The 23,190-nt window shown below is 49.8% G+C and overlaps 1 protein-coding gene across 2 annotated transcripts in view; it reads left to right on the top strand.

Annotated features, from left to right (window-relative positions):
• The first annotated feature begins 4,983 nt into the window (after nt 1–4,983).
• Nucleotides 4,984–23,190, top strand: part of MGAT3 (beta-1,4-mannosyl-glycoprotein 4-beta-N-acetylglucosaminyltransferase) — a 259,794-nt gene continuing 241,587 nt past the window's right edge. Inside the window, exon 1 of one of the 2 annotated variants that reach the window (XM_069652945.1) lies at nt 4,984–5,651. The gene's annotated coding sequence lies outside the window, so the exon portion shown is untranslated. The remainder of the gene's footprint in view (nt 5,652–23,190) is intronic. The other variant, XM_069652946.1, reaches the window with a different exon arrangement.

Genomic DNA, 23,190 nt, shown 5'->3' with positions numbered 1-23,190 from the left:
TATAAAACTACATCCTAAATATATACCTAATGCAAACATAGAAAGTGTTAATAATCCAACTACATAGTGCATAACACATGCATATGTTAAAGAGAACACTGTAATGAGAGAATATTCACAGGGATGAGAACATGAGTGGTCAAAGCCATGTATGTCCATTGAGAAACAACAGAATAATGGAATAAGTTCAAGAGATAAAGAGAGAGAAACATTTGTGCAAATAATGCATAGCCGCTTTTATGTATGGTGTAGGTAGATCAGTTGCAGGGAAACCTTAAAAATGGCATCACAAAATGTCTTTGATAATATGTAATTGGAACATTAGTTCAGTGCTTGTATACATTTTCCATTTACAACATTTAGTCAACCTGAGCGTGGGGTGTGGCATGCGGTGCTCCTTCGGACATCCAAAAGATGTTCCCAATACTGCAGCTCTCTGACCTTTATCGCAAGGAGAGTGGCATAGACAACCTCAAATGGGCAGTTGTATCTAGGCTCACTCCACCAGTGGACACAATTTTGATGTACACAAGATCTCCTGGATCCAGCTGGAGGGGAGGTGATGACTGTAGATCAGGTGCAGTGCTGGTAGATTCTTCAGACTGTGGTGCTGCTATCTGTTGAAAGATACATTTTATTGGTTTTGTTAAGGAAAAAAGACAACTTTTAATTTAATCTCCTAGAACGGACTTAGCCCTGTGAGCATCTGATGTTGTTTTTATCGGAGATACGGGTGTGTGCATTTGCCACCATGTCACCACTTCATGGGGTGACAAATGGTTATTCTTACAGGGCTGCGTGCGCGTGCTAAACAGGGACGAGAGGCAAGCAGTTCACCCTATTCTTTTTTAACGTGGTTTAGAGCTTTGACAGTTTGCTTTCTGAAAGGCTGTTTATCCATTTCGACAATCCCGTTGGCATGAGGGTGGTAAATTGTGCACATATGACGCTTGATGCCAAGTAATGCTGTCATTTCCTTTAAACAGCTCATTGAAAAGGTGAGTGCCGTTATCAGACCTTATTACATCACACAATCCCCAACAAGGAAAAACCACTCGGATCAAAAATGTTGTGGCACACTTAGCATCTGGATGTACACAAGGACCTGCCTTCACCCATCGGGAGAAGGGACACACAACCACTATCATGTATTACCAGACGCATTATATCTGTCTCCCATGTCCGCATAATCGATATGCAATTCATGGAACGGCCCAGTCGGGTGGGCCAGGGTACCTCTAATAGTTCTCAAGGTAAGTCCAGTCCTAAAGGTCTGGCATGTAGTACAGTGAATAATCATCTTAGTGAAAACCTCCTGCAGATTTGGGACGATCCAGTGCTCCTGTATATCTCTTGCAATATGTTGTTTCAACACATGGGATGGGTGGTGCAGCTGGTCGAATGTGACCAGCAATAGCTTGTGCAGCATGACACCTTTGCTGGTTGTTTCCTGCAGCCACAATAAACCTGTAGGGGACTCCTTACACCCTCTCTTCTGACACAGATCTTTCTCCTCTTGTGGTACATGACCATGCAGCTCAATTGTTTGTGCAATTGGCAATGAATTGTACGATTCAGACCGTTCAGTTCATCCCTGCGCTAGCTCAGGATATTCTGAGACGCAGGCACAGGGAGGTATGCTGCTTGTTTGGTGGCTGCATCTGCAGCGGCATTACCGAGTGAGACAGCATCTGTGTCATTCGTGTGGGCAGTGCATTTCACCACTGCAGTTGGTGAGAGTTCGGACAGTGCTTCGAACAGCTTGAACAATAATGCTGCATTCTATACTGGGTACCCCCTTGGATCTCCTGAACACCCTCCTTTTACAACATGTTAGTCCTGAGTGCATCATAGTGGTGACATAGGCAGAGTCAGAATAGATTGTTAAGTAGCATCCCTGGGATGCTTAGAGCGCCTTGATAAGCGCTAATAACTCTGCTGCTTGGGCTGAATAGTGCATGGGCAGTCATTTTTTCACTAGCACCTCATACATCTCTGTCCTTGCGGTGGACCAATGCCCCACCAGTATGTCTCAGGCAAGTCCCCTGGTCAATAGTTGCTGACACCTCAATGTAGAGTACCCCCCTCGAGCAGGCAGTCTTTTGCCTTTGGTATGTTGTCCTCCTCCCCTTCAAATGTCACACAGTCATGTCTTGCAAGGTCTTCGTCGGTACACATTTCGGTTAAAAGGGTGACAGGGTTTTCTGTTTTACATCGCACTATGTGGATGTTGGGGCTGGACAGAATGTCCTAATATGTGGATGCTCTCTGCGCGGTCAGGGTTGATTTAGATTGCTCAAGGATGGCAAATATGGCATGCTCCACATACAGTGTAACAGAACAACCCATGACAATGGTGAAGCTTTTCTCAATTGCAAACATAGCGGCAGCAAGCTTCTGTTCACATGGGAACTGGCCCTGTGTCACTGAATGTAACACACCACTGTAGTAGGACAATGGCTTGTGGCCCATCATTATTTTCTGCGAGTGTACCACAGTCATCAGCTCTCCATCTGTGAGGAATTCGACCATCTGCATGGTGGGTGTGCGCTCATCTGAGCTTTTTTGATATTCTAAATGAAATTGAATGATGGCAGATCAAACTCCGGAAAATGTGTGGGGCTAATCCGCTCACATTTTCCTATGCTCACTGACTGCATGACATACACATAGACCTGTGTACTCTGGGTGGACACAGCCTACAGGCAGCATCCTCCCTGTATTTAGTTGGAATATGACAGCCCGGAGTACACCAAGGCATCTCAGAAGGGGGAAGGCAAAACCTTCCTCCTGCCATGGCCAGCCAAATTAACTAACAAAGTGTCCATGGATCTGCTTGTTCCTTTGTTAGCTGCTGGTGGCAGCCTTGCATACTAATCAGAGTTAATTCAAACAGGCCCACAGGAGGCCTGGTCGCAGTACTAACAAAGGACAGGAAGCCTGCAACAACCTTTGATAGGCACTGTGTTAACCTGATGCCAGCACCCGCCACTCAGTATCAAGGGCAGTGACCTGTTATGTCTGGTACATTTGTTTACAGTAGGCAACTCCTGCAGTGGGAGCCCAGTCAGAAGGTACGAGTATGTGGTTTGATGGAGCCAGAAGGTCTGGTCTTGCTGCAGCTTCAAAAGGGACCTGCCGCTTTAACCAGGAACCACAGAGCGCTCCATTAACCAAAGGGACCCTTTGATCCAAAACAGACAGGAAGATGGTTGAGACTTAGTACTACATGTCTTCACCCAATTACCTTTCCTGTTGCAAAGCACTCTGGTTATGACCTCACGGATACAGGAGATTGTTGGTGGGGACCCAGGATTGGTTCATTAAGGTAGGCTTGCTGCCTGATACCTGCAGCTGTCCCCCGCCTTGAATTCTGTTGCAGAAGCTGCAAAGCACCCTGAAACCGAATCAACCCTGTCGAGCACAAATAACTCCTCCAGCACAAGGTACATTTTGGTTCTCTCCCCATTCCTTCTCCGAAGCCCCCTACTGACATTTTACCACCAGTTGCTCCCTTTGTGTTGAACCCAAGTATCATTGAACTACTGTGATTCATTCTTATATAGACTACCCTCCTGTCAGTATCCAGGGTGCATCACTTTTCCTTCTTTGAAACCGTCTGTCCTCTGAATTCCTTTAAAGTTTGGGTTGTATTTTGAAGTGTGCTAGAACTGCCTGTTATGATAATAATAAAGTATATATTTGTATACAACCTTGACTGGACAGTCCCTTTTATCATGGGGTAATACATGTATTTTCGCAGTGTTGCAACTAACCAACAATACACGACCTTGCGGAGATAAGCCTGCCATTCCGTCCACGTTACCAAAATTGGACAAGGAGGTTTATAATTTGCTTGTGTATCCAATCTGTTCGGATCCATTCTGGTGCACTAGAGGTGTAGGGCTGATTGACGGTTTAGAAACCGATATTCATCCCGGGATGACTGGTGCCCTGGAATGTCATTTGTCGCACCTTGTTATGCTAATTTCTGGTGACACCACACTTAATTGGTATGTTAATAAGTCCCCCACTTTCTGTCTTTAGAACTTGACCCCTGGAACGGGCTGGGCATCTCCCTAATGGCACTTGTGTGGTTTATTCTGGAACAGTCATGCGTGCTCCTTGTGCATTCGGCCTTTTAATCTGTTAATTCAGAGCGATTTGAAGCAGACGTAACAGGTATAGGCACTACATGCGGCGAAGTGCGTTTGCCCATCCCCCCTCCACCGGCCCGTCTGTGTTTTTAGACAGAAAATAGTGTGTGTTAAAAGAAAGTCTAAACTGTGCACGTTAGCAATGCTTCTTTTCTGTGCCGTGGTGTGTGTACCCCCACACCTCGCTATCAATACAAGAATAAATAAATAACCGAACGCGAGTACTGAGGGATGGGGGGGCAAATAAAACGGGTGGCTTGCACCAGACATCTCCGGATCGCTCCTCTACCCCCTGCACTTGCCATGCCACCCCCACACACAGCCCCTGCGGCTGCCTCGATGCCCCTCCGCGTCTCCACTCCTCGGTAGTACAATAGAGGGCTTTGTGCTGCCTCCCCGATTGTTCTGGGAGCGGAGGAGGAAAGGGAGGCGCGCAATGCACGGAGATGCCGGGCGACACCCCCGGGTGAGCCATCTTCGGGGGTCCCGGGGGTGTCCTTAGAGAGACCCCCATTCTGCGCCTGGGGGAGAAAGGGGAACCCTCGAGGGCATCGGGGAGGGGGCGCGTGGTTCCTGATAGCATTTTCGAACCGCTTCTGTTTGCGAGAAGAGGAGGGTTTGGGGGGGGGGGGGCATTCCGTTATTTCGGGGTTACCCCGCACCCTGTGAAGGCCGCCGGGGGCCTCCGGTCAGATGTCGCCGCTTCCTCTGCGCAGGAGTCACATTGCACGGGGATATTTTTGCAGTCTACTTGCGTGAGATCTGAGATGAGGAGGAGGGCGAAGAAGGGGGGCCGGGGGGAGGGATGGGGCGGAGCCTGCGGGGCGAGCAGCAGTATAATGGTGTGCTCCGAGAGAGGAGGGGGGAGAAAGAGAGACCACTGCAGAGAAATCTGCGGGCAAAGCAACAACATAAGAGACCTCCAGAGAGAGAGAGAGAGAGAGAGACGATCACTGTGGCGGAGAGACTGCTAAGGCTTAGAAGGCGCAGGGGAGCTAGAGTGCTGCGAGAAGAGACATTCCCAACAGGCGCGCGCCGATAAACTACAGGCGAGACACGCAGCGCTTGTGTTGGACAGAGGCACTGCGGGGAAGAGACTGCTGCAATGCAAGGAGCGGAGAGCTAGAAACGCAGAGACACCGCGCGGGAGAGAGTGCCGGAAACCACCGCAGGAGAGAGCGACTGCTAGGCAAGGACAGGACCTCGGAGATAAGAGATAGGCACAGCTCCAAACGACAGGATTCCGAAGGAGCGACAGCGCGACGAGACAGCCTGGCTTCGCGGCCGTCTACTGACCCGTCCATCCCCCCAGGGCCTCCTTCTCGCGGTCTGCAGTAGCTCGTGAGGGGGGGCCAGTGGGCCGCGAGGACTTGCGACCCCCGGAGAGACGATGGTGGGGGTGCCATGGCTCTGGCCCAGCCCCTCGGGACCCCCCTGCAGCGCCACGCCACCCCGCTTTACCTCCACGACCCCCAGGATGTGAGCGGACGATGGGTGAGTAGCGCATTTGCAGGCCGACCACCCCTGACGTCATGTGCTGCGTCACCGCCCTCTGCGCTCTAGACACCACGTAAATCAATTCTGGGTGGGGGGCGGCATGGGGGTGTAGGTGCACGAGCGAATGCGACGCCGCCCCCCCCCCCCCCCCGCGCGCTTTCCCGAAATGGATCCATTCCCGGGGTTGGCCACAGCGCGGACATCGCCTGTATCAGCCATCACCCCTCCTCCCACCTGTCCAGCATCAACGCGGGGAGGGGGCGACCCTCTCTCCTGCATTACACTGCCCCCCCCCCTTCCACCCCAGTCCGTCGGCGGTACATACATAGTTCTAACAGGCGCCTTTGCTTAGTCATTTTGTCGTTTTTTTTTTAAACTAAAACCCAATTCATAGGTTTGCATCCTTTCAGCTCCGAATCCCTGGTGATGGCATGAGGCCGCCCGGAATTAAAGCAGGCTCCGTGTGGCACCATGGGCAACTGCCTGGGCACGGTGCTTTCCAATGAGGGCTACATACACGGGAGATAGCGATAGGGAAATCTGTGGTACTCTCAAGTGATAGGCGGTGCTGTGGGAAGCGAGGAAAGCCTCGGCGCGCCTCCCATGGCGAAGGAGGATCACTGTTGGCAATGGGTGCAGCTAGTTGAATTCTAAACTTCGCCTAGATGACTGCAGGGCACGGATTGCGGCCATTGGACCCCATTGCCTGGCGGGCCCTGGTCGGCCACCGTACTGGCTGTTCCAATGTGAAGGGTCCTGGCGGGCGGCGCACCTGCCACACACATCCTCCTTTATCCTGCAGCTGACATGTGGCCATTCAAGTAAGATGGAGCACCCAGGCAACGGCCCTCCCAGTCTGCGGGGTCACACATAAGCTGATGAGGTCAGTCGGCTTAATCCGGTGTCATAGATCAGTGGGTGAATGCGCCTGCTACATAGGTTTGTGTGTGTGTGACTGCAGCACGGAAAGATACTGGGTGGATGGGCCTGCTGCAGGCGCACGTTTCAGAGCAGAGATGGAAGTGTAATATTAATCATTTGGGGCACAGTACCACTAGTTCTTTTCATTTTTACAGAGCGTACCTTTAGTTCAAAGGCTCAAAAAATACATCCTGGATGCTTTGTCTTTCTCCAGAGCCAAATATGGAATAGGCTCAGGCCAAGCAGTGCCGACTTCCCATGTGACAGCTAGGCAGACACACACACACACAGCCAGGGCAAGTCACATGGGGCATACAACTGTCTTGGGCACCAATGAAAAAGTGTCCGACAGTTGAAAATGACAATGCATTCCTTTTGAGACAGACTGCTTGAATAGTACCCAAGAGGGGTGGGGGGTTGATAAAATGTATTGCCAATTGTACAATTTAAAGAATATTCAGCAACAATGTTCACAACTGCTAGCTGCATAGTGAATTAACTCATCAAACAGGCCCACTTTGACCCAAAAAAACTGGCTCTCACTAGCATTTTGCATTTTTGGTTCGGCCCTGGGCCTCTAGGCTAGTCCAAGCCCGCACACAGCGTACCTGGCTCTGCAGGTCGTTAAGTTGCTCAGGTGGCAAACACATTTCGGTTTTCTGTGGCAGAGCCTGTCGCATGCATGATGGAACCTTTCCAACCCAAAGAGCTCACAAAGCACCTGTTACCTTGCAAATCTGTGATAGTTAAAGTGAGCGACAGAAAGCACCCATTTAAAGATGTGTTTACATCCCTGATAACTACTATCTTGACATGCAAAAAAATAAAGTTGCTTAAGGTCACTAATCAAATGTTTTCAAAATCATAACAACGAGCTGGAAGTTTGTGAAAGAGAATATGTAAATCTTTCTCTGTTTAAGGGCTGGGCTATTATGCAAGTCTATGCAAAAAAGGACGAGCATACTCGTCCTAGGCATTTAAGGGGTTAATACACAACTTATTTTAATACATGTCTTAAATTACTGAAAGTACAGTGGAGCTAACTAGAATTGTCAGGTTGGCATTATCTTGCATTCTGGGACTTATAGTTCACCATTCAGGGTGTGAAAATTAAAGCCACAATGATATTCTGTTGGCTTAACATGTTGGTACAAGGATTTACATGTTGTCATGGGGCTTTCTTATGCAATTTGGGTTTTTTGTAAGTACACTCTGTCAGACATTATTGGCGCCAAAGTGTGTGATCCTGCCCCACCCCCCTTTCCTGGCCAGTGGCCATATGTCTGACCATCGTTTGTGGGTGCACCACAGTACCACTAGTTGCTTTTTTCCACTTCCACCCCTGGTCACGGGGACAGAGCGCTGCGGGTTAAGGCCCGTGCTGTTAAAAAGATGTGTGCAGCCTGCTGGTCTTGAGTTCAAAACACAGTGGCGGTGGCTGAGTGGGTTAATGCACCACCTGCCATGGGGCCTTGCTACTATCGATCATTATTTGCGTTGTTCCATCCTCTCTTAGAAAATAATCAATTGTCGAAGAACCCCGAGAGTTTGACACTCCAGAGGGTCCTGCGGACCCCCGTCTTTTCCAGCGGACGGGAAGGGAGTTGGCGAGAGTTCATTCGGGGTCTCTGGGTGCTGTAACTGCCTCACTGTCACCCTGGCCTCTCTCACCCCCACCCCTCCCCCGCCCCCCTCCGACTCCATCAGCGTGACTGTAAATGTCTTAAGCCTAAAACGTTACAGGAGGCCTTACTACTGAGTAAAGAACCCCTGTGCCAGCAGTCGCAAGCCCCTGTACCCTCCTCTCCCCCATCCCTTCCTCACTCGGCTTCTGAGGGAGTGGGTGAACATGTGCGTCACGTAGTAATTGTGAAAGCACCGCAGGTGGCGAGTGATAGTCACGAGCTGCTACTCTCCCGAAATATCAAGCCATCCTCTGAAATCCGTTGGCGGGCATGGCATGCCATGCGTGGTGCTGGCCGCGGAGTTGGGGGCAGGGCTTTGACACTTGACAGGTGGGGAAGGTGACCTTTTTCGCCCATCTCTCAGCCAGTGTATGGCAGCTGCTCTGTTGGGCGGGAGGTGTGTGTGTGGTCGAATCTAGAAGCCTGTCCGCGTGCCTCACCTGTGCGATGCTCACCGACAGTAGCGGCTTCAAGCCCGGCAGGCAGGGCCGCACCTGGCCACGCTTTTAATACACTGGCCCCCGGTGACGAGTTCCTATTAGGATTTAAGATATTTTAAAATATAATTGTTTTCAATGAGTCTTCTTTCACAGAGCGTCAAAGGGTGGTTCGGTCCGGAGAGGGGGGTGGGAGGAGGCGCGGGATGGGGCAGCGGCTCCAGGTTGGTAAGGCCATCAGAGATACTGGTGTCCTCGCTATATAGTTGCCCAACAGGACGCATTCTAATCTGTAGGTGCTCAGTCATCCAGTCCTCTTTTTTTTTCTTTGCATCCTTGGACCTTTTCCATTATAAAACTCGGACTACAAGTCCCAGGATGCAGAGGGAAAAAACCGTAATAGATAAGCTCCTCCAGATTGGAATGGGTCATGTTGGCTGGCCTGGCTGGTGCTCGTGTATGGGCTTAGGGCGAGCCCTAACCCTCTGACCCCAAAATACAATGAAGATGCTGCGGCAGAGAACGCGCGCGTGGTTGGCGCGACACCGCGAGTGCATCTCTCAGCTCCATCCGGGCTGCCTTTGCTGAGGGCGCGGGCCTCGAACCTTTCCACTAAGCGTCTCCGCTGAACACCTGAGCAAATGAGGCAGCGCTGGCCTGGCAGGTGACTATATATTGGTCCTTATGTATTTGGCTGCCCGTTTTGTGCCAGACAGACCGGCAACTTTGCTTTAAGCAGCCAGGAGGAACTACCGCGCGGATGCTGAAGATGGGACTGTCACATGGGCCACCCCTGGGCGCCATCTCACCCAACATGCATGTTCCGGGGGTTGCTTTCTGCCTTGTTGACTCCCTCATCCTTAGATGGCGTGGGGTCTCTTATGCCAGTTCCGGGGTCTCTGTGGCTTCCTCAGTGACCCTGACCCCCACTTTGTAAGCAGACGGCCTTCAGTTGACGCACGCCCAGTATCCCGTCCGTTTCCACCTTCCGTTTCAAACGAGGGAAAGGATGGACACAATCAAATCCGGCTTTTGGTTACTGCTGGGAGGGGTGGTGCACTTGGAACCACGGAGGAGAGCCCTAACATTCTCCATCAAATGAAAGCCGAGGGGGCACCGTACCAACTGCCCACCACACCGCCCCATGAAAGTACAACCCCGGAGTACGCAGGCAAATCACCAAGACTGGGGAGAGCCAGTCTAAGCCTTCGCACGGGGCGGGGGGCGTAAGAGGCCTGTGCCGTGGCGCGAGGCTGCCGTCAGCGTCAGTGGGGCTCCTTCCCTGTATCGATCGCTCTGCAGTGCAGCTGCGAAGCATCGCCCTGTGTATGATAGTGGAGGAGGCGGGGCTCAGTGGAGAGGGAGGAGGCGCGCTGCGGGAGGTCGGTGGCAACTTCAAGGGGCAATGCAGAAGGCAGTGTCAGTGCAGGAGTGAAGGGGTCGGGAGTTGGGGTGCAGGCGGGGAGGATGGAAGCAGAGTGGATCTCCAGGGGTTGAGGGAATGTAGCCGAGTGGTCAGGGACATGGCAGAGATGGGGCGAGAGAGGAGAGGCTACTAGAGTGTGGTTGGACGAAGTAGATCATTGCCCAGTGAGCTAGTGGGGGGGAGTCACTCACTGCAAGGTGGGACATGGATGAGACAAACTACAACCAACAAAGTGATGGGTGGAAGGTTTTGAATACATCTGAACCACTGGCACTGCTCTTGGCAACCTTCCACACCACTGTTTTTTAGCCCGCCTGCACTATTGCAAAAGGGGTCCAGCCATGTGCAAATCAGTCAGGTACTGCCACCAATGGGAGCAGCCCAGCCCGAACTGCTAGTCCAGGACCCCTCTGCAGTGAAACACAAGCAATCCCAGACACGTTTCAGCCTTGTTGGGCCTCCTCAGTGAGGTGCAGCTTGGTTCTCTATGACGCAGCGAGACAGGGATCCACGTGACTTAGCATTTTGGGCTGGACTGCCCCTTCTGGGGTTGGACCAAGCTTGATTTGTATATGGTCTGTCCCCTTCTGTAATGGCTTGGCCAGCTGAAAAACGATGGTCTGGAGGGTTGCCCAGAGCTGTACCAGTGGTTACAATGTATTCAAAATCTTCTAGCTATCAACATTTAGTTTTGTTTTAGTCACCCAGTGTGGTACGGGTATGCCCAGACGTGGGTCCTGAGCCTGCTGGGCTTTGAGGCAGGGTCGGCCTTAAGGGAAGACGCGTCCTGGGCGAATTGGCGCCCCCCTATCTCCTACGTGCCCCTGGTTAACAGGGTCTGGGGCGGAAGGTGGGCCGGCCAGGATGAGCCACTTTTATTTTTTAAATTTTTTTTTTTAACCTCCTCGCTCCGGCAAGGAGGTAAGGATAGGAATAGGGTGCATCAGCACCCTATTGTCATTAAATGAGCCCCCCGTCGCAGGTGCATTTAATGACAATGAGGCGCCTGCCACGCCTTCTGCCACTACGCCAGCTCGGAGGAGCCCTTGAAAGACTCCCCTGAGCTGGCGTGGTGGGGGGCTAATGGCGCCTTTTGTCAGTAAATGCACCCGCAGCTGCGGGCACATTTAACAGCAAAAGGTTGCCTGCCGCACCGTCTCCCACAATGCCAGCTTGGGGGAGCACTTGAAAGACTCCCCCGAGTTGGCGTGGTGGGGGCTAATGGTGTCCTGGGGGGCTTGGCCCCCGGTAACGCCAGCTCTGCTTAGAGACCCAAACTCCTCCTCACTGGTGATGCCCAACAAGGCTGAAACCTGTCTGGGGATGCTTCTGGTCATGTGCAGAAGGGATGTGACCACGCAGTTCGGGCTGGACTGCCCCTTCTGTGGTAGGACCAAGTCTCATTTGCATAGGGCCTTTCCCCTTAGGTAATGGCGTGGCAGGCTGTAAAACGATGGTCTGGAGGGATGCCCAGAGCTGTGCCCCTGGTTAGGATTTATTCAAAACCTTCCAGCCATCTACTTTTGGTTTTGCTTGGGACATCGTGAGGTCAGTGGGATCTGTGAGGCAAGTGGAACAGAGCAGGGGTTCAACAGTGGGTGTGGAAGGGGGGGGTCAGGTTGGTTTAGAAGGTGGGAGAAGGAGGGTCAGTTGGGGGTGTATGCAGTGGTTGCCGCAGGGGGGTGATTGGTGGCATGAAAAGGGAGTTAGTGGAGAGTGGGATTGAAGACTGAATCGGTGGAGATGGAGAAGGGGGAGTTAATTGGAGGAAGGTGGGGGAGAGCCTCATTTCAGTTTAAGCCGGAAAAGCGGGATAGTGAAAACATTGATGGTAAAAAAAGGTGTCAATGCCCTCACAATCAAGCATATAATGTCAATAGCCATTGCATGGACATGTTAGGATTGCTTTATTCATTTGCTTTACAAAAAAATACCCCTGTGTTGCCTTTTGACAGGGCTTAACATTAAGGGATACAAAAAATATGGAGGGCGTTTTATGGGCATCCGGGAAACATGTCTAGTTCTCCTGGGAAATCTTAATGAACCATTCCCCAGACGAGTTACTCTTCTGCACATCATAAACTCAAAACACCTCCCACTCACACAGGGGATTGTTCTTTTCGCGATTTCCCTCCGAGCTCTGTGGCTCTTTGTAAACCTAGTAGTGAGGCTACCTCTGAAATGACCAAGTCCATTGTTCTACAGATCAACGGGGAAGAGGCATTGTCTACCTCTATACTGTACAGATCAAAACTCAGTCTTTCTTCCATGCCCATGGCACAATGCAGTGGGAGGTAAGTATGCGGTTGAGTTGTGTTGAGCATGTGAGCCTTGAAAGCGATATCTCTCTGCAGATGGTGGCCTGGTGGAGCAAGCCAACGGGGGACTGCGTCGCGCACCTGTTATGTTTGCGTTGGATTTACATCTGCTTTGTGGGAGTTCTGAGGACACTGAGCTGGATCCTGGTGGGGTTCATCTTCAGGCAAGCCCTTGCCATGCAGGCCTGTGCAGCCAAGGGGGAAGGCGTCCTTTCAGAAGTTGGATGTTGCGGGCACTGTTGGCCTTCAGGTAGAGCTGCGTGTCATACACATACTGGTGAATCTCGGTGTTGTGGTCGGTCAGGCACAGCCCCAGTGCTATGTGTGCAGGGGATGGCTCTCCCTGCTGGCTTTAGTAAACTAAAAGTTAAAGTTCATGGCACCCCGAGTCCCCCTTGCAAGAGCCCTGAGTAGATGGGCTGGAGGGGATTCTGCTGTGCAAATAAACTGAAATCACACAGCATCTTCCCAGGTGATCTGCGGCTGACTTTCGTCACTTTCATTAAGCACAGATTGTGCTGCTTGCTTTTGTCAGCTAATTAAAGCGCAGCTGGCAGTGCCGGGTAACTAATGGCAGATTGTTCAAATAGTGGGTTTGCTTGTCAACGAGGACTTGCGACCTGTGCTCGACTGAAGCCCTCTACATTGTTTGCCATGTTTGTCAGTTTGCGCTCCTGGTTTCCAAAGAGTGGGTGGCTACTTTAAAATATCCGTGCCCACCCCTCTGGGTTTGTTGCAGTAAACCATGTTCTCTGTTTCCAAACATTTTGCCGAGGCAACAGTGGCCGACGTTACTGTTATCAGAAAGAGGCCAAAAATATAATGGGCAGGGCGTATGAGCTGTTGAGCTCCTCCCGGTTGCCCCCTACACGTGGGTCAGAGGTGCAGATGCAGGGCCTCAGTCAGCTAAGGAATCTCTCAGTTTACACAGATGCCACAGTGTAAGGCATCCGCCAGGGAGCAGGCCAATAGGGCTGTTGCTAGGTCTGGAAGAGATCTGGGGCTACGCTAATGTCTGGACTGTCGGGAATCGGAGCTAGCTAGACTTTTGGTGCTAGCCCCTGAGCTTCTATCCGGGGCTACAACCAAAAGGGCAAGGGCTTTAGCCCCCTCAGCCTCCCGCCAGCGACGCCTCTGCAGACCAGCCTGCCCCTCTCAGTGTTATTTACGGGCAGGTTCTTTGAGCCCATTTGGGGAATGCCAACATGACTCAGAGGCAATACCATACCAGTTTGATTGACAGCTGGGTGGTAAAATGATCGTCAAATAAGAATTGTTTGACCTCTTCATTATGGTCAACCTACTGCGAATGGCTTAACACTTACGCTCCCGTTACAGCGGGTCTATTTATGAACTACCTGATGAAAAAGTGTATACTTCTACATGTGAAAGCCGAATAGGAATGCCAGTGGTCCATGTGGAGAGACTGTTGAGATTACAGTACTCGCTGTGTGATACTTGATATATCCAGCCAGCTCCTCAGATACACAAGAAACATCTGAAGAATGTCATTATGTAGCCCTGATGAAGGCTGAGCCAGAACTTTCAGCCGAAACTTAAGTTGACTTATGTTTGGAATCGTGTTTTGCTAATTAAAAGTGTCTTTGCATAAAAAATGACCAGATGTTTTCTATGTGCTTGCATTGTGGTCTCCTTATTTAAAGATGTACATTGTGGGAGAAATTGAGCCCTTACAGGTTGCGCCTTAGCCATTCGTGGAAAGGTGCTGCCGGTAAAATGTTTGCCCAATAGTGATGAAATATGTTCCTTTGCTGTGGATATTGTTTGGTGATGGTTTGGCTACGGGCGTTGTTGATTATGTGTGTCTGGTAGTTGGAGGACAATCTAGCCCTTCAAATCTGTTTTGTGTTTCCTGGCTGTTGGACTTTCTATTGTCATATGAACTAATAATATTGATTTAAAGGTTGGAATACATATACTTCCATTTTTGTAATTGCGTATTGATTGCTTATGATTTTGTTAAATGGACTTTGGATGTGGCAAGATTATCTCTGATAAACAATACAGGGTCATTGTTTGTGACCAATTGCATGTTAATGCTGACCGGTTGGATCCCTGCATATATTCAATTTTGGGTTTATTTTAATTTATTTATTGCATTTGATTATACGCCCAAACCTGGGGATGTCAAGGGCATAGGTTACAAGGATACTTTCAAGCTTACTGGTTTCAGGGTAGACAAAGTTGGACGATAGGCAAAAAACAGTTGATATTAAGATGCAGTGGTACAGGGCCATTAGCCTTGAGGGCAGACAATGGTGAGCCCTCCTTTTTGTGTTTCCACTCTGTCCTCGCCACTGGAAGCCCCCCAGCCCATTAAGACTGGCCATCAGTGGAATTATTCAAGACCAGACTTACACTTCACTTGATAACCAGCTCAGGTGCACCTCACCACCTGCTATCAACCATCAACTGACCCTAGTGCACCCCTCCTGTCACAGGGGTGGACTGGGAACTAAAAGAGGCCCTGGAAATAATTACTGTGGACCAAAAGAGGCCCTGGAAATAAAGTTCAAAGAAGTCCCATAAGACACATTTTCAGCAAGCCCAATGCTTTTCCTATGAGAAAATGTGGAAATACCACACACAAGAGGCCCCGTGTGCAGACGTCCACCAGGAAATCTACAGAGTTCCCTATAGGCCAGTCCACCCATGCCTCCTGATAATACACTTGTTTGTATGATAGTGTATTTAATTATTCGAATTTTTGTTCAGTGCTGGCCCTACCCAGAGGGTCTCGGACCACCTTACAAGGTTCAAAGGTTAAAAAAGTGAAAGGTGAAACAGACATCCAAAATGTTTTCAGGATGCGTGGTAGCAGGAGAGATGGAGCGCAGTGTTATTTGTGGGCAAACAGGCATGTTTTTAGGCTCTTTCTGAAAGTGGTGAGGGAGGGTGCAGTGTGCACGGGAAGAGGTAGGGTGTTCCATGCCCTGGCTGCCCTGTGGGTACATGCTTGCTTTTGTGTGCATGTTAGTTTGGAATGTGTAGGGGATGCTGGCTTGCTTGTCTGGTGTGTGTGTGGGTAGTGGGTTTGAGTTTGTTGTGAAGGCAAGATGAGGTTTTTGTCATGGATGGCTTTGAAAACCATGCACAGTCTTCGGAAGGCAATTCTTTGGTGTACGGGAAGGCAGTGGAGCTGGGTGAAAGCTGGGGTGATGTGTGATTGTTTTTGGAAGGTGGAGGATGAGTGTGGCTGCTGTGTTTTTTATGGTTTGCATGGGGGGGGGGCAAGGGTGCTGCTGGGCAGTCCAGTGATGAAATCATTGCCATATTTCAGCTTGCAGAGAGCCATTGCTTGGACTGCGGTGCAGAAGTCATCAGGAGGAGGGATGTCTCTGATCTTTCGAAGGTGTAGTTGTAAATTGCATGTTTTGGTGACAGCGGCTATCTGGTGTGTGATAAAAAGGTGGGGGGCGATGGTGAAGCAAATGGATTTCGCAGGTGTGGAGGGGGTTATGTGTGGGTTGTCCGTGGCGAGTCTTTCAATCCAGAGCTTGAGTTTGGGTTTATGTCTGGGGGGTTGAGGGGGTCAGACAAGGAGGTATTCCGTGTTGAAAGGGTTGAATTTTCGAGGAAGTTAGTGGCCGTCGAGTTGGTGATGGCAGAGAGACCGCTTTTGAGGATGTGGACTTGTGAGAGGGATGAGGTTTGAAGTATATTTGTGTGTCATATGCGTATTGGTGGAAATGGTTGTTGTTTGCTGAGGGCCTGTCCATGGGATTGAACATATCGGTTGAAGAAGAGCCTTGCGTTTTAAGAGTGTTACTTACTTTTTGAGGCTCTAGGCCCTATATGTAAATCTTCTTTGCATCAGTACCGTGTCCTAGTCTCTAGTCTATTTCTTTCTATACCTTCCCATCACCTGTTTTTTCGGTCAATCTGCCATCCCCCCTCTTTTTGTAAAGGCTCCCTGCACAGGGACTGCCTCCGTTATGTGTATGTTGTCTTATCAACATAAGTACAAACTACAACTCATCAGATAGATAGATCTCACAGGATCACGCCTTTCACTACTGAGCTCCACCTCCGATTACAGGATCTTCTAGAGGGGGAGAGGGCGGTCCCTCAAGTTTCTCAACGAGTTCCCTTGCTCCATCTGTCAAGGTGTGATGCCCTCCCACAACACAGCAATTCCCCAAGCAGGAGTTCAATAGTTTATTCGATTTTCATTGCTACCAACGGGTTAATATACAAAAAATGCATTTCAAAACTAAAAAAATACCTGACAGGTAAAAATAGAAGATTTTCCGGAAAAAAAACAACTGTATCAAGTCACATACCCAAGTGGCAATTTTGAACTCGTCTCAAGAGGATTTTCGTTAGGCGTTAAATCTGGGCAGACTCTGGGAGCTCACGCTCTGAGTGGCAGCTGTACACAAGACTGTTTATGTGCAGTATAGCCATGAGGCATAACATACTGAGGAACATGCTAGATAGAGGAAAAAGAGGAGGGAAAGTTAGGCATACCATTGTTTCCAGACCATTACCAGTCCATCAGTAAAGACTTAACTAAGGGGAGGGCAAAAGAATGCTGCCTTGGGCAGTTTTCCTCTCAACGGCTCAGCTTATGAGGAGAAATGTGCATTTCTTAAAATAAAGTTGTACCAACAAAACAGAGCAACGGGCAACATTTTAGAAACGAGAAAAATGTAGCTGTGCCTGATTTACCAGCCCAGCAGATCATTCGCACTCTGTAAAGCTTTCTTTGTAAGCGTGCGGGCCAAAAAGTTCCATGCACACTGCCAGCTTCTCAAGCGGGCGCGATGGCCTTTGGAGTTTCAGTTCCTGGTCGAGTTTTGCAAGAATTGTCTGCGCAGGTCCACTGGGGCGCCTCATATTTGAACTCAATGCGCCAGGTCACCTGCACGCCGGGGTGGCCTCTTCTGTGTGGTAACCTATCTTATTTTCAAATGTTCTCATCGGAAAAGGATTGAGCTGACTGACAATGTGTCATATCGGGCCACATTATTCCCAGGGCCTCTTTTGGTTCCCAGCCCTGTCTGTAATGTCCACAGCTTTGGATCTGTGCTAACTGCGTCATTTAATTGCTGAGCGGTTATTTCTGTCAGGAGTCTAATTAGAACACATGGGCCTCACGTTTTGCCCCGAAAACATCAGGTTGAGGACTTGCAAAGAGGGGCGCAGGTGCGGCAATTGCACCGGATCGTCTCTCCCCTCTGATTGGGCCCTCTCTTTTGGGGTTTAGCAGCAGAGCTTATCCTCCCCTGCCGCCTTAAAACATTTACTTCCAATTCCTAGAGGCTGGAGCGCGTCACAGAGAATGACCGGGGAGCTCAATTTCCTTGTTTGGTTGTGCAGGCGGACAGCAGGGGTCTGCAACCTGTGGCTCTCCAGATGTTTTGGACCACAACTCTCAGGATCCCCCGCTATTGACACTGCTGGCTAGTGCTGATGGGAGTTGGGTTAAAAAACAACGGGCGGGCCGAATGTTTGTCACTCCTGCCTTGCAGAATCACAGCTGCTTCTCTCGCATGTGACATCCCCTGTGCTGCTGGTATCGGTTTCATGTCTTTACAACGACACCCTAAATAACAACATACTTTTGAAACGACACCTGAATAACGAAAAAAGTCACATTGTTATTTCTTTATTTTTGGGGGTTTCCTCCACAAGCTCCGTTTCTGCTGCCTTTTTACACTCCCCAACGACCCCCATCCTTTTAATCCCTTACCCCAACCCCCATATATATTTCAACTAAATAATTCGAATTATTTTTCATTATTATTATTATAAATTCATTATTTGGGTGTCGTTAAAAAGTATGATGTTATTTTTTTTTTTTCGTTATAAACACTGCATACCACTGGTCTCCTGATTGACGTGCCAGTCCATTGTTGGAAGCAAAGGACAGTATGCCCCTCGCAATGTGGTTAGATATCAGCTGACCTGCCTCTCTGCTCTCAAGCCTCTGGGTACTTTATTATAATACCACTAGTTGCTCTATTCAGCCCTGGTGAAGGACCTTGAACGTTGACATTACGTGCTCAAAAATATGAATGGGTCTCGTAAAACCACTGACCAACCTTGTAAAATGTAATGATTGAGTATTGAGGTTGTATTGAAATGTGCCAAATAAAAGCTAAAATAATTTCATGAAGTGCAGCTCAAAGGTAATATGTTTTGCTAAACATGACTCCTCAGAACAGTTCCACACGACAGCCTTAATTCTTGGGATGCGAGTCCCTCAGAGACCCACACAAGACCTAGTAACATGTGGCTCGGATGGGCTGAAGTTCCCTTGGGCCCGGTGTGCCGTGCATGCAAGCCATCTCCTGTAGCTCCAAGATATTCAAAGCAAATGGGAATTTGCAGGGCGACGGGGCATGTGATGGTTGTTGGCGCATGTAGGCGGATCGTATAGCCTAGGTGCACACGTTTCACATGGGTGTTGTTCTGTATTAGACTTTTCTAATGCCTGGGGTTCTCGTGAACAGACTTTTTTTTTAGAGAGAAAGGACAAGAGGATAGTGTTTAAAGTTAACACCCTGGCTTCTGGCAATCCTTCTAATTTAGTATGCTGATTAGGGGATGAACGCCCCTGTAGCTGTATCTGATGAGACATTTGAGATATTTTCCCCAATACCAGTGGATTTTGGTACTTTTTCTACCTGCTCCAGCGACTGTCTAAGATGTAGTACTAACTTTCATGATCTGAAGCCAGTCAAGTGGCACAGCGAGTAGAGCGCTCGCTTGCCATCAGTGCAGAGCCTGCAAACGCAGGTTCGAATCCCGGCAGCAGCCAAACTCAGCGTTTCATCCTTCCGAGGTCGATAAATGAGCACCACACACCGTGGATAAGCAGCGCTCAGATTACCTGAGGGTTCGTAGCGCTATATAAATGCCAAATTATTATTATTATTAAGAGCAAACGCCTCTTTTTGATTATGCTACAGAAGGAACCAGTGTGGTGTCAGTGGTGGGATGTTTTCCAGCACTGACCCGTCACGAATCCCTACAACCCTCAGCACTGGATTAGAGTGGTGACATTACAGGTGCCATTCCGTTCCTGAGCTGGAAGCTGTGCTATAAAGAGTGTGGCAATAGGAGGGAAACACTGTGAGAACAGGTCCGCGTCAACTTTAGCTCTGCATAAGAGCTTGTGTGCGGATTATGAAGTCTGACTAAATTCAGGCTAAATTGTAACAAAAAGTAACATAAAGGGAATACTGCGAATTAATCAAATCGGAAATGCCTGAAGGAGAAAAAAACGAAAGTTATTTGACAGAAAATAGCTTTTGGTTTTCTCTCACCTGGACATTTCAAACAACCTCCTTCCAGCAGCCGCTTACTTACCTGTGGCGGCACACCGCCTTGTGTGCTGCCATCTCCTGCACCCCTTTGCGACGGTGAGGGGAACACCTCTGCAACTCCCGCTGACATTAAAGTGAACAAGGGTGTGGGGGACACTCTAGCAGCCCCGCTGCCCTTGTTCACTGTAATGCGACCGAATGGGAGACTTGTTCAAAATGTTCGGCCGTATGTAATTTTCGTACGGCCGAAATTCGGTCAAGTCTCCCATGTGTTTTTTTTCCTTTGTTTTTTTTTACGGATACCTCATAAAGCAAGGTTGCTGTATCGTGAATGAGAGTACTACTTGCTCCGGCTGCCCTGAGCGAATGCAGCGATTCCCATGCTTTCATGCATGCAGTCGTGATCAGGCCATTAACCATCCTATCGAATATCTTTTCAGTGTGTACGTGATGATAACTTCAACACTCTCCCCTCACTCCACATTTCGGTCCTGATTTCCAAATCTCCCATGTCTTTAGTAGCTTAGCACCACGCGTGTGGCAACATTTGACACGCCTTGTTTTAATGGAATGGGGAAATCCCAAGTAACCAGCTGAGAGACGGCCTCCAGAGCAAACACAAATGTACTCTCATTCAAAAATATACTTCATGATGCCAGTAGTACTGTCAACTGAGACCAACATAAAGCATCTGTCCATTGTGCCCAGGGGAGACTGAGTTACCCTGCCAGTCCCCTCCCTCTAGACCTATCCCCCACTCTTGCAATTCACTCGATCCCTACAGGCCTTTGTAGATGGCAACCATTTTCCCTCTCTCATCTCCCCCATTTTAATGGTGATATTATTTTGTTGTATTGTTGGGCTGTATAATGTATGGAAGCCAGCAGTGGGTGTGGTATTTTTAGACAGTAGCACGGTCCTACTTGTCGGGGGGTGAGGGGACAGAGATCTAGCCGTGCGGGAGGTATTGTTGGAAGAGGTACGCTTTTGGTGATTCTGTGGAACGAGAGGATGGTGTGGGCGTTCTGAGCCTGCAGCAGGATTCCTTTCCAGAGGGTCGGGCATAGCAGGAGAAGGACTGTTTGCTGGTATTCTCTTTGTGGGCTACCTTTGACGCCAACCTTTTGATGGCTTAGCTGCGGGAGGCATGAGACCCTGCAAAGGTGTGAAGTGTATTGCATTGGGTGCCTGACCTTCGGAGATGGTGTGGTGTGAGCATAGGGGTTGCCTGCCTGACTATCGGAGATGATGTGGTGTGAGCATAGGGGTTGCCTGCCTGACCTTCGGAGATGCTATGGTGTGAGCATAGGGGTTGCCTGCCTGACCTTCGGAGATGGCATGGTGTGAGCATAGGGGTTGCTTGCCTGACCTTCGAAGATGGCGTGGTGTGAGCATAGGGGTTGCCTGCCTGACCTTCAGAGATGGCGTGGTGTGAGCATAGGGGTTGCCTGCCTGACCTTCTAAAATGGCGTGGTGTGAGCATAGGGGTTGCCTGGGAGCTCCACTTAAGTCCCTAGGAGGTAAGGGTTCTGCATGACATTTTTGGTTGAGAGTTTGCGCACCAGCGATATGCAAAATACAGGAATTTGCTCCACTGCCTTTTGCTGCAGGGACTGGCTGACAGCATTCTGAAGCCTCTTCCTACCCTTCACCGGTGCTGTGCCCCGTGATCTCCTAGGTCGTTTGGCCACCTGGCCAATGCCCAAAGGCAAAGAATGACGATGTAGATCCCGTGTTTGCTTTGCCTACAGAATCAAGCGGATTCACCGATGATGCTCAACAAGGCCGAAACATGCCTGGGGCTACTCTAGTGTCCCTGCACAGGGGACCTGGCCTTGCAGTCTAGGCTGGACTGCTCCTTTTGCTGTCAGGACCAAGACTGATTTACATATGGCCGGTCGGTCCATGTATGTAATGGCACGTGCATCGGAAGCAGCCCACAGCAATGTCAGGGGTTATGATTAATTTATCACTTTCCAGTCACCAGTTCTTGGTGTCTAGCTTTTTTTTTCTCGCCTTTTGGAAGCCGCCGAAGCTCTGAGGTGGAGCAGAAGAGGGGATGGTATGGGAAAAGGATGGAAGCAAGTTATCACGGAGCAGGAAGGAGGGTTCATGCCGTTAACCCATGCACGTTGCCTTACCGCACCTGCTTTGAGGAGAACGGAAGAGGACAGGACGAGGAAGGAGTAGAAGGGAGGAGAAGGGAATCGCGTGGCTTTCTCTGCTTCCTGGGCCGTCTTGCTCTGCTTGCACACCGGGCCATTGCACAGTGGCCCGGCGCTACGCTAGGCACCTCACCCCCCTGAGCACCTGAGGGGCTCTGCAGTAACACGTGCGCCTGTCATCCTCGGCAGTTCGACGAGATAAATGAACTCCTTTGGGTTCCACTAATAGCAATGCTGCTTTGGAACAGATATTTAAAAACGGATGATTAATAATTCCCGCATTGTTTTTCCCTGTGCCCTCTCGCCGCCCTTGAAGGCTCCCTGGCCTGCAAACCCTTCAGTAACACTATCCTTCCGGGCCCGGCAAGAAATGCCGACTCCGCAAGAGGTGGCGGATGGGAAGAAATGCATCATGGTTGCTGCTCTGCTCTGTGTGGCGACTCTGCTGCAGGGAAACAAGGCCCGCCTCTGTCACAGAGAGAATCCACGCGGACCCCCAGCACCCGGTCCTCTGTGCCGAGAAGTGGCTGGCAGTGACATGCAGGCGCGTTAAAAAAAAAAAAAAAAACAGCGGAACTTACATAAATGAATGTTTCCTGGTCACCAGCTAGGGGTTGCTAGTTTGTAAAAGATCCCGGGCTACGCTAATTTATTTATTTGTAGTTATTTATTGGGCCATTTGTAAGGTGCTTATACAACAAGAATTGTGTTTCTAGGCGCCCACAAGGCAAAAAGGAAGCAACAAGGGAACAAAACAAGACAATGGAATAAAAAAGTGACAATGAAAAACGAATGACAACTATGTCGGGACTGTCGGGACTCGGGGCTCGCTGGCCTTTTGGTTGTAGCCCATCAGCTTCTATCGGGTCTACAACCAAAAGACCCGGGGCTATAACCCGCCGTTCCCCACAGCCCTCCAGCAACGCCTCTGGTCAGCAGTGGGCCTCCTATTTGGCGACTATCTATATTTGCCTTATTATGGAACCTCTCGTGCCCTTGCATGAAACTCGCTTAGAAATTACAAGACAAATCGCTGTCCTAGTAACAGTAGCCGAGGGATGTGAAAACATGCAACACTCAGGCCCTGCGACTAGTCATGCTCCAGGGCGTTCTTGAGCGTGGTATCACGCAGTGTCGAACCAGGATGCTTTTTTGGAAAAAGCGCAAATCATTGCAAATGTGGTATCTGCGAAGTAAATCGAGAGTGGGCAGGACCGCATGGAACAGAAGGGGAGACTGGAGTAGGAAAAGCGGAAAGGGTAAAGGGATAGAGGGGCAGGCTCAGACTG

Source organism: Ambystoma mexicanum, chromosome 3q (assembly GCF_040938575.1).
Source record: "Ambystoma mexicanum isolate Mex_15411 chromosome 3q, UKY_AmexF1_1, whole genome shotgun sequence".
NCBI lineage: Eukaryota > Metazoa > Chordata > Amphibia > Caudata > Ambystomatidae > Ambystoma > Ambystoma mexicanum.
Note: the sequence above shows the minus strand (reverse complement) of the source record. Positions and strands in the feature narration are given on the sequence as shown.